Here is a 10,898-nt window from a genome sequence, read left to right as displayed (position 1 = left end):
TGTCTAACAGACATCTTCTAAGAGACATCTGTGGGAGCACAAATAATTGTTAAAGTGGAAAATAATTTTATTTATTCCTTTTACTGATTATAAAAGTATTAAGTCCGTGGTAGAAAAATATTTTTAAGCAAAAAAGTTAAAAGAAGAAAATAGAGATTACGTAAACCTTTGCCACCCAGAGAAAATCACTATGGACAGGTAGGCTGACTCTCCTGGATTTCATTTTAATGTACATGTAACAGGATGTTAAATGGAAGTCTCCTGTCATTCTGGTTTTGGGGCAGAGGCAGCATGTGCCAACAACCCCTGCATCCTAAAACAAGGTCTTAGACCACCCAGGCATCAAGGAGGGAGAAACCAGTTGAACCAGCATTAATTCATGGTGTGTGTGTGTGTGTGTGTGTGTGTGTGTAAGAGAGACAAAAGAGGAAGAGGAGGAGGCGGAGAAAGGGAAGGTGAAAGAGAAGATGGAGTCAACAGAGGAGGAAAAAAAGGAAGGTGGGGATGAGGAGGAGGGAAAGTAGATGCCAAATGAGGCATCTTTTGGAGAGAATTGTTGATTCCTATGTGGTCCCCACCATAACACCCCTCTGTACCCCCAGACAGGAGGAATAAAGATTCGTTTCCTTCTCGCTTTAGGGGAAGAAGTCTTGGATGGAACAACTTGGAGTATCTGAGATGTGCCCCAGAGGTCTGTGGACCAAGGAGAAAGCAATAGCTACTCCCCTATCACCTGCACTTTCCACCAGAAGAGAGCTTGTCACGCTGAAATATAAATGAGGTGTCTGTCTCCCTAACTAAACCAGAAACCAGAGTCTGGATCTTGTATTCCCTGGCCCCCACAGAAGGCCTGCCATGTAGTTAATGCTTGAAAATATTCTGGTGAATGAAAGGTAGACTGAAGAAGCTGTAGAGCAGAAAGCAGAAAGACCCAAACAGATCTGAGTTCAGATCCTGCCTCTGACAGTTTCTAGCTGCGTTCCTCTTGGGAAGTCATGTTAACTCACCCGTAAAATGAGGAGTTTTGAATCAAGGGAGATGAAACACTGGTACTTAGTAGGTGTTGCATCAATGAAGAAGGAATGAAAACACAATAGTCTTGGAAACGCTGCAAACCAGCTGGATCTCCTGAGAATTTCCATCTTGAGCTGATATAGTTCTGGTGTTTCCTGGTTTGCTACCTTCCTCTGGAGAGCACATGCAGTGAGAATAAGATGGAGTCAGTCAGGCTGGGGCCTACACGACATGACACAGCTGATCTAGTCGGTTTAGGTCCTAAGTGACCTTTAATTCATGCCTCCCATTCTTGTTTTGTAAACTCGGCTTTAATCTAAAAGTATATATCTTGAGTAGTTTAGGGCAATCAATTTAGAAGATAACTTTTGAAATAGAAATGTTGTTTTGGCTGGACAAAGTGGCTCATGCCTGTAATCCTAGCATTCTGGGAGGCCGAGGTGGGTGGATTGCTTTAGCTCATGAATTTGAGACCAGCCTGACAAAGAGCAAGACCCCATCTCTACTAAAAATAGAAAAATTAGCTGGGCATTGTGGAGTATGCCTGCAGTCCCAGCTACTGGGAGGCTAAACTGCTCAAAGGACTGCTCAAGCCCAAAAGTTTGAGGTTGCAGTGAGCTATGATAATGCCACTGCCCTCTAGCCCTAGCAACAGACCAACCTTATCTTTAAAAAAAAAAAAAAAGGCTCAGCACCTGTAGCTCACTGGTTAGGGCGCCAGCCACATTCACCAGGGCTGGTGGGTTCGAACTCAGCCAGGGCCTGCTAAACAATGACAACAATAACATAAGAAATAGCCAAGCGTTGTGGTGGGTGCCTGTAGATGCAGCTAGTTGGGAGGCTGAGAAAAGAGAATCACTTAAGCCCAAGAGTTTGAGGTTGCTGTGAGCTGTGATGCCACAGCAATCCACTGAGAACAACATAGTGAGACTCTGTCTCAAAAAATAAAATGCTTGGGAAGATCATTTAAGCTTAGGAAGTGGACACCAGGCTGAGCAAAGCAAGACCCGGTCTCACTAAAAATAGTAAAATCAGCTCAGGGAGGTGGTACAAGCCTATAGTGCCAGCTACTCCCGAGGCTGACCAGGAGGATTACTTGAGCCCAGGAGTTTGAGGGCACTGTGAGATAAGCTGAAGACATGCACTCTATCCAGGGCAACACAGTGAGACTGTCTCAGAAAAAAAAAAAAAAAAAAGCTGGGTATGGTGGCTTATAGCTGTAATCTAAGCACTCTGGGAGTCCAAGGTGGGTGGATCACCTGAGGTCAGGAGTTTGAGACCAGCCTGAGCAAAAGCGAGGCCGTTTCTATTAAGAAATAGAAAAACTAGCCAGGCATGGGGTGGGTACCTGTAGTCCCAGCTACTTGGGAGACTAAAGCAAGAGGATCCATTGAGCCCAAGGGTTTGAGGTTGCTGTGAACTATGACACTATGACACTCTACCGAGAGCAACAGAGTGAGACTCTGTCTCAAAAAAAAAAAAAAAAAAAAAAAAAAAAAACGGAAGGGAGGGAGGGAGGGAGGAACGGGGGAAGGAAGGAAGGAAGGAAGGAAGGAAGGAAGGAAGGAAGGAAGGAAGGAAGGAAGGAAGGAAGGAAGGAAGGAAGGAAGGAAGGAAGGAAGGAAGGAAGGAAGGAAGGAAGGAAGGAAGGAAGGAAGGAAGGAAGGAAGGAAGGAAGGAAGGAAGGAAGGAAGGAAGGAAGGAAGGAAGGAAGGAAGGAAGGAAGGAAGGAAGGAAGGAAGGAAGGAAGGAAGGAAGGAAGGAAGGAAGGAAGGAAGGAAGGAAGGAAGGAAGGAAGGAAGGAAGGAAGGAAGGAAGGAAGGAAGGAAGGAAGGAAGGAAGGAAGGAAGGAAGGAAGGAAGGAAGGAAGGAAGGAAGGAAGGAAGGAAGGAAGGAAGGAAGGAAGGAAGGAAGGAAGGAAGGAAGGAAGGAAGGAAGGAAGGAAGGAAGGAAGGAAGGAAGGAAGGAAGGAAGGAAGGAAGGAAGGAAGGAAGGAAGGAAGGAAGGAAGGAAGGAAGGAAGGAAGGAAGGAAGGAAGGAAGGAAGGAAGGAAGGAAGGAAGGAAGGAAGGAAGGAAGGAAGGAAGGAAGGAAGGAAGGAAGGAAGGAAGGAAGGAAGGAAGGAAGGAAGGAAGGAAGGAAGGAAGGAAGGAAGGAAGGAAGGAAGGAAGGAAGGAAGGAAGGAAGGAAGGAAGGAAGGAAGGAAGGAAGGAAGGAAGGAAGGAAGGAAGGAAGGAAGGAAGGAAGGAAGGAAGGAAGGAAGGAAGGAAGGAAGGAAGGAAGGAAGGAAGGAAGGAAGGACATATGACCCACATTCTCCCCAAGGAGAGTGTTGGCCTGAGTGGAGAGCAGAGTCCCTGCTGTTTAAAAGAGTTTTTCTTATGCCCCTGGACCGCCGGCTTTATTTATCTCTCCTACTTGACCCTCGTAGGCTTTCAACTCTGTGACTTTTGCTTAAGTGGCAGTTTCTACACTCCGCTGCATTATTATAATTAAGTAGGGTCCAGGAACTTGCTAGGCTCACAAAGGGCCCTCTAGGCAGAAGTACAGCAAGAGCAGCCCGTTAGGTATGCAAAGCAGTGGCTGTTTCCGGAGGGGCCAGGGATCCGGAGGGATGGGGTCTCCGCTGCATGGCGGCGGTGGGGCTTGGTTAGCAAAGGCGTAAATGATCTCTATAGGGTTCTGGGAGCCAGCCTGAGGTTTAAAGCAGAACGTCACACTATGAACAAGGTGGCTGGGAAGCCGCGGGGTAGATTGAAACCCCTCACCCACCCACCCATCCCCTGCAGGGAGTCAGGAAAGAGGCTGGGGCAGCGGTCCAGGAGAGCGAGGGATGCTGCGGCCGAACGAGTAGCAATGGGGATGGTTGCCGGGACCGCGAGGCAGGGATTTCGGAGGCAGCCTTGCCGACGAGTGGGTATGCTTGACCTTGACGGAAACACTGCGCGGGCTGCGGCTGCAACTGGCTGGCCAGCCCTCCCCCTCCCTGCGCCGCAGAGGACTGCGGCGGAATCCCGGCCCCTGCTCAGCGGCCTCCCGCGCCGCTGCGGCACGCGAGGGGCGGGGGTGGGATGGCGCGGGTGGCCGGACGGCGGGGATGCCCGTCTTCCCGGGAAGACCCGGCAGGGGAGGGGAGGCCGGTCACATGGTATCGCCACCAGGCGCCGCCCGATTGGCGGGTCGCGAGCGAGCCGCGGCTGCTCGGGTTTCCAAGCACAGAGCGGCCCCCTCCCCTCGTTCGGGCGGGAGAAGCGCGGGTCGTGCCCGCTCCGCAGCGCTGACCGCGCGGTCGGTCCTGGCGGCTCGCCGCAGTCCTGGCTGCAGCTTGGGAGGTCTCCATGAGTACCTCCCTTCCCCCTACCCTTCTCCTCTGCTTCTCTCCCGCCGTCCCCCACCTCTCTCTCTGCCTTACCTACCTGGAGGCCAGCTTTATTTCAGGCTGGCTGAAGCAGGTTTCCACTGCTTGCCATAATTGCTCGGCTTTGGGCAAATCATTCTGACCCGAGATGGCAAAGATTAAAAGGAAAATCCCACTGATGCCTCAAGCCCCACACATCCCAACCGACCTCATTATCTCTCCCCAAATTGCTCTTCTCTGTTTCAAGCAGAAACACGAGAGCCATCTCTGTCTCACAGTCTCCCCATCAAATCTATGACAAAACATTAAATTTATCTCCCAAAGATTTCTTACATCTCACGCCCAATATTTTTCCTTCTTAGCATTTATCCTGATTTGTAACTGTATGTTTATTTGTGTGATTATTTTTATACGGGTTTTTCCCACCGTACTGCGAATTCCATGTGACTGGGAACCTTGTCTGTTTTTGCTCATGGCTGTATCACCAACACCTTACTGGGCACATCGTAGGTGCTTAATGAATGTTAATTGAATGAATGTGTGGATGAATAGAAAGTTGTGTGCTAGGCAGGCACAGATTTTAAGATAAAACAGTTTCTATCCTCAACAAGTCATCTATACAACCATGCAGGGCTCTGGGCAGAAACCAGTGCCCAAGATGAGTCAGACTGCAATTCTACCTTCCCTCTCTGCCTCTGGGGGTCACATGTCACAGACCTAGACAAGAAGACTCTTTAGTATGGGATGGGCAGGTGTGGAGTTAGAAGAGTGCAGGAATTAGAATTGGACAATCTAGCTTCCAGTATGGCTTTGCCACCTTCTGTTTTGTGACCACAAGTCTCCTCTCTCTGAGTCTCCATTTTCTCATCTTAAAAATGCGGATCACAATACCAATCTCACAGGGCTGTTGAGCGCTATCAAGGAGATAAATGAAAGCACCAAATACCAGGTTTTGCTCACTGTTGGGTGTAGGTGAGTGACTTTACCTTCCAATTTGCCTGGAACAGACCAATTGACACCTGTTGAAACAGAGCAGTTAATAGCATTTCCTTTCATTCTAAAAAAAAAAGTCCTGATTTGAACAGTGAATTATAGAGCCACGCTAGTAACAGATGTGACACTAGAATTATCTACATTTTGCCCTGGGGATATAAAGGAGGGAAAGAGGTGGGTCTGGCTATAGAAAAGGGAGTGGTAACCATGGAAACAAGCCTGGAAGTATGCCCAGGATTATGCCAAGTGGAGAGGGATAGGAAGGGCCTAACAGGCAGGAGGGCTGACATTTGCAAAGAAACAAGGTTAGACAATTCTGGGCATGTTTAGATAATATCAAAAAGGCCAAATGGCTTCAGTCCAGGAGGCATGGGAGAAGATGATGCTTTCTGCAGTGAGAACTGTGGAAAGTTGTTGATTTGGGATAGACACAAGCCAATGGCTACACAAGAAACCATTTGAAGAGCTGGGGCCAAAGTCCAGGCAGGAGACATGATGAGGTCTGAACAGGGCAGTGCCCAGGGAAGCAGGGGGAGGCTCTGTAAATGCTTTGGTGGTAAAATGACTAGGACTGGGATATGGGGTTGAAGGACAAGTCAGAGGCAGGAAGACTTCTAGGAGGCCATTCTCTGAGGCAGGTGGGGAGAGGAAGGACCAGGAGACCCAGGAGACAGGAGGTGGCCTAGATCAGGCTGACTAGGCCCACAGGCATTTATCATGAGCCTGGTCTAGAGGGGAAAAGTGGGGATCAACAACAGGTGGGGGCTACTCCTGAGATCAGAGTAAGGAGCTGGGGCCAGTCAATATTCAGATGACATCTTATGGAAATTAACTTTCAGAGCAATCTTGAAAGAAAGAGAAAACTCAGAAGTCAAGCCTCAAGTAAGAGCAAGGTTGGCAGTCCAGGTTTTTTGTAAGGCTCTCCTTGATCAAAACATTCTTACAGTGCTCTGCTACCTAACAAAATAAAGTCTGGCATCCAAGGCTCCCAACCTATCTGGCGAACATTTCACATTTCATCTGCTCATGTTTGGTCCCTCCCTTTCCTTTTGTGAAAGCATAGCTCATTCCTTTTGGAGAACTGTTCCTCCTCTGGTCCAGCCATATGGCCTAGGTAGAGATTATCAATTGTAGCATCCCATCTCCCACGACTAGAGGTAAGTCTAGTTAATCAGAGTCCTTCTGCAGGATTTGGGGAATTTGGAACAAAAGTAAGAGAATTACTCCTCTGTCTGAGAAGGAAACTAGGAGGTGCAAACTAGAGATTGCTGTTGGGCACAGTTCCAACTTGGAGAAGAAAATGGTCTGCAAAAATGTAAAGGGAAGAAAAGGGAATTAGTATTTCATGGGTACGGAGTTTGAGTTCGTGAAGATGAAAAAGTTCTGAAGGTACATGGTGGCAATGTTTGCACAGCAATGTGAATGAATTTAATGTCACTGAACTGTACACTTCAAGTTGGTTAAAATGGTAGATTTTATGTTATGCATATGTAATTACAATAAAAAGAAGAGGAAGAAAGGCCAGGCGCAGTGGCTCATGCCTGCAATCCCAGCACTCTAGAAGGCCGAGGCAGGTAAATAGCCTGAGCTCACAGGTTCGAGACCAGCCTGAGCCAAAGTGAGACGCCCATCTCTAAAAATAGCCAGGCGCTGTGGCAGGTGCCGTAGTCCCAGCTACTTGGGAGGCTGAGGTAAGAGAATGGCTTGAGCCCAAGAGTTTGAAGTTGCTGTGAGGTATGACACCACAGCACTCTACCAAGGGCAACAAAGTGAGAATCTGTCTCAAAAAAAAAAAAAAAAAAGGAAGAGGAAAAAGAAGCTGTCTTGCAGAAAACCAAAAATGAGTGATAGAGTGCTAGAGTTGAGTATTCCCCGGATGCAGTTGGTCCCTAGGTCCAGCTGCTATTGTAAAAAGGATTCAAAGTGTTACAGGAGCCAGAATTCACTCCTTGGCCTGGGCTTATTCATGATGGGCTTATATCCAATGGAGCCATAATACAGAACATTTCCATTCTTGCTTCTGTTTCATATCGTTCCACACAATCTCTGCTCCTGTCGTACTCTGCTGCTCACACTTCTTCAGACTGATCCCACATTTGTGCCCTGTAGGCCTTTCCTCTGGGCTCTCTCAGTTTGGAATACCTTTTTCTCTTCTTACAAGTTTGTCAAATTTTTCTTTTTTTTTGAGACAGGGTCTCACTATGTCACCCGTGGTAGAGTGCCGTGGCATCACAGCTCACAGCAACCTCCAACTCTTGGGCTTAAGTGATTCTCTTGCCTTTTTATTGCAATAACAGGTAGCTGGGACTACAGGTTCCCGCCACAGCATCTGGCTATTTTGTTGTTGTTGTTATTGTTATTTGGCAGGCCCAGGCCAGGTTCTAACCTACTAGTGCTGGTGTATGTAGCCAGCACCCTAGCCGCTGAGCTACAGGCCCCAAGCCAAGTTTGTCAACTTTTATTTGCCCTTTGAGACCCAGCTTAAAAGACTCCTCCTCAAGAAAGCCATTCCTGAGCACCCTGAGCCAAGCTTTCCATGTCCTCCATTGTCCTCTCATGGCTTTTCATAGTGCCCTCACCAGCTAGCATCCCAATGACCTGGCTTCTTGTCTGTAACGTTCACTAGACTATTGTCCCTCTCCATGACCCCAGTGCCCAGCAAAGTCCTGGCACAAAGTGAGTATGGTAAATGCTTCCTGAATGAGTGAGTAGATGAGTGAGAATCCTTTCCCCCTTCATGCCACTGCTCTGAGTCACTGCTCAGTTTCTATCAAGGAGAGACACAGAAGAAAATGTGGGAGGAATTGCTTTAGTCCCTCTATTCAAGGGTAATGGATTCAGATGGGAAGAAAACCCAACGGAAATGGGGCCATTGAAAAGTCCAGTGGCGTTTATGAGAGGTCAGCTTCCCACCAAAGCATTGATGGTGACAGCTTTGAGCTGAAGCAGAGTTTGTTTGGGAAGCAGTGCCAAACATAGCAAACATTTGGTAGCATTGAGCTTTTCAGCAGCAGAAGATTCTGTCAGCCACACAGAAAGAAGTATCTAAAAGGCATCTATCTGGGTCTGCCTGGAATCAGAGGTCCCCATCTCCTTGAGCACAGTCTGACCCAGGGAATAAGGCAGACACTTCCCGCCCCCATTCATTCCCACCATAGGCATATACCTCCTCTAATGGAGTTCTGTCAGGACATTGGGCACTGAGAACGGAGTCATAGATGACTATTAGGTAATAGGCAGAGAAAATACTGCTTACTAAACAGCCTATGTTTATCCCTATGTTGTGCAGCCTCCCTTGCAGTTAGGTTAGGCTCATGTGACAAGTTCTGGCTGATGGTCTGTGAGTGTAAGTACCGTGTGTCATTTCTAGCATGAAGTATTTAATTGCTCGTGCACAACAATGCAACTCTCTTTCTCCTATTGAGAAGATCCTGAAAGCCTTGTATTGAGAAAGCAGAGGCCAGGATGGAAGTGGCTTGGATCTCTGAGTTACCCAGTGGAGTGGACACATACCAGGTTTTCATGAGTAGGGAAAAATATACGCCTTTTTTGAGACAGAGTCTCATCGTGTTGCCCTTGGTAGAGTGCCTTGCCATCATAGCTCTCAGCAACCTCAAATTCTTGGGCTTAAGCAATTCTCTTGCCTTAGCCTCCCAAGTAGCTGGGACTATAAGCACCTGACACAACACCCGGCTATTTTTGTGTTGCAGTTGTCATTGTTGTTTAGCAGGCCTGGGCCAGGTTTGGACCCACCAGTCCTGGTGTATGTGGCTGGCACCCTAACCACTGAGCTACAGGCACCAAGCCAAAAATATGTTAAGTCATTGAGATACTTGGGTAGTTTGTTACCACAGCAGAGCCTAGCCTATTCTGAGTGACATAAAGACATTAATTATAGTTTTATCCATCCAACAGCAAATCTTCCTCCTTGAAAAAAGACCTTTCCCCCCTTATAGGAAGATTTTTTGATATTGCCAAATCCAGTGTTCACTTCTCTATTCTTATCTTTTGACTTCTCAGCAGCATTTGTCACAATTGACCACTCCCCCCTGGAAACATTTGATCTTGCTGTCTGTGACATCATGCCTGGTTGGGTTTTTGTCCTATGTCACTGGCCCCTACTTCTCAGTTTTCTTTCTTGGCTCCTCTTCCACTGTTTTATCTCAAAAGTTTGAAGTTCTGGCAACCTGGTTTTAATTTAATTTTATTTATTTATTTTTTCAGACAGAGTCTCACTTTGCCAGCCTCAATAGAGTGTCGTGGTGTCACAGCTCACAGCAACCTCAAACTCTTAGGCTCAAGCGATCCTCTTGCTTCATCCTCCCAAGTAACTGGGACTATAGGCACCCACCACAACACCCAGCTATTCTTAGAATGAGGTCTTTCTCTTGCTCAGGGTGATCTTGAACTTCTAACTTCAAGCAATCCAGCTGCCTCAGCATCCCAGAGTGCTAGGATTACAGGCATGAGCCACCACACCCAGCCAGCAACCTGGTTTTTAATACCACTCATGAGAAAGGTAGCTGGTTATTTTCCATACTCATCCTACCATTCTTTATTAATAACAGAACCCCTATTTTTAGCTGGGTACACTGAATCCAGTTAATAGACTACATGTCTCAGGCTCCTTTGCGGCTAAGCATGGCCATGTTACTATGAGTTGGCCAATGAGATGTAAACAAAAAATGTGCAGGACTTCCAAGAATGTCTTCTTAGTCTTAGAAGGAAAAGGGTGTACCTTTCTTTCCATTTCCCTTCCCACTACTTGGAATGTGGACTATAATAAGCTGACCTTAAGACTGGAAACCAAATACTAAGAATGGCTGAGCAGCCCTGAACTGCATACCTCTGGACTTAAATTTCGTGGAAAAAAAGATAAATTTCCATTGTAAGCCATTTTTTATTTTGTTACTTGCAAGTGAATCTAATCCTAACTGACACATTCCCAGGTGCTGTGAAAGCTGTTTGCTTGCCTTCCATCAGGAAATCTAGGGTCCAGGTCCTCCCACAGTCAGAGAAGAGGGCAACTGACAGAAGAAAGGAACTTCTAGGCCAGGAAATGCTGGGCCTCCCTGCACAAGCTTGGTAAGTAACCAAGATCAGGAAGCTAGAATGGGAGGTGGGTCTAGGAACATAGTCTTTTCGCTTATAAAGAACACTGAATGCTATATTAAGAAATTTGGACTTTATCCTGTCAATCCCTTGCTGTTATGAGACCTGTCCGTCTTATCTAGCAATGTCTTGCACTTTGTAGATACTCAATGAATATCTTATTTATTAATTAATGCTGTTTTCTTAATAAACAACGGAAATATTGGAAGGTGGACCAGTTGGGAATCAACCATCTGATCGAACTCTGCTTTTTACAGATAAAGTAACTGAAGCATCATTTACTGGAAGTGGCAATCAGCCTGCGAGGAATTGAGAACCAAAAGTCCAACTTGGGAATGATGGAGGTAGGAGTGATGAAATTGGGGGCGTGACCCAAGAAAAGCAGTTGGGTGGGTCTCTCTGACTCTGCAACATGGCTGCCT

Source organism: Nycticebus coucang, chromosome 22 (assembly GCF_027406575.1).
Source record: "Nycticebus coucang isolate mNycCou1 chromosome 22, mNycCou1.pri, whole genome shotgun sequence".
Lineage (NCBI taxonomy): Eukaryota > Metazoa > Chordata > Mammalia > Primates > Lorisidae > Nycticebus > Nycticebus coucang.
Note: the sequence above shows the minus strand (reverse complement) of the source record.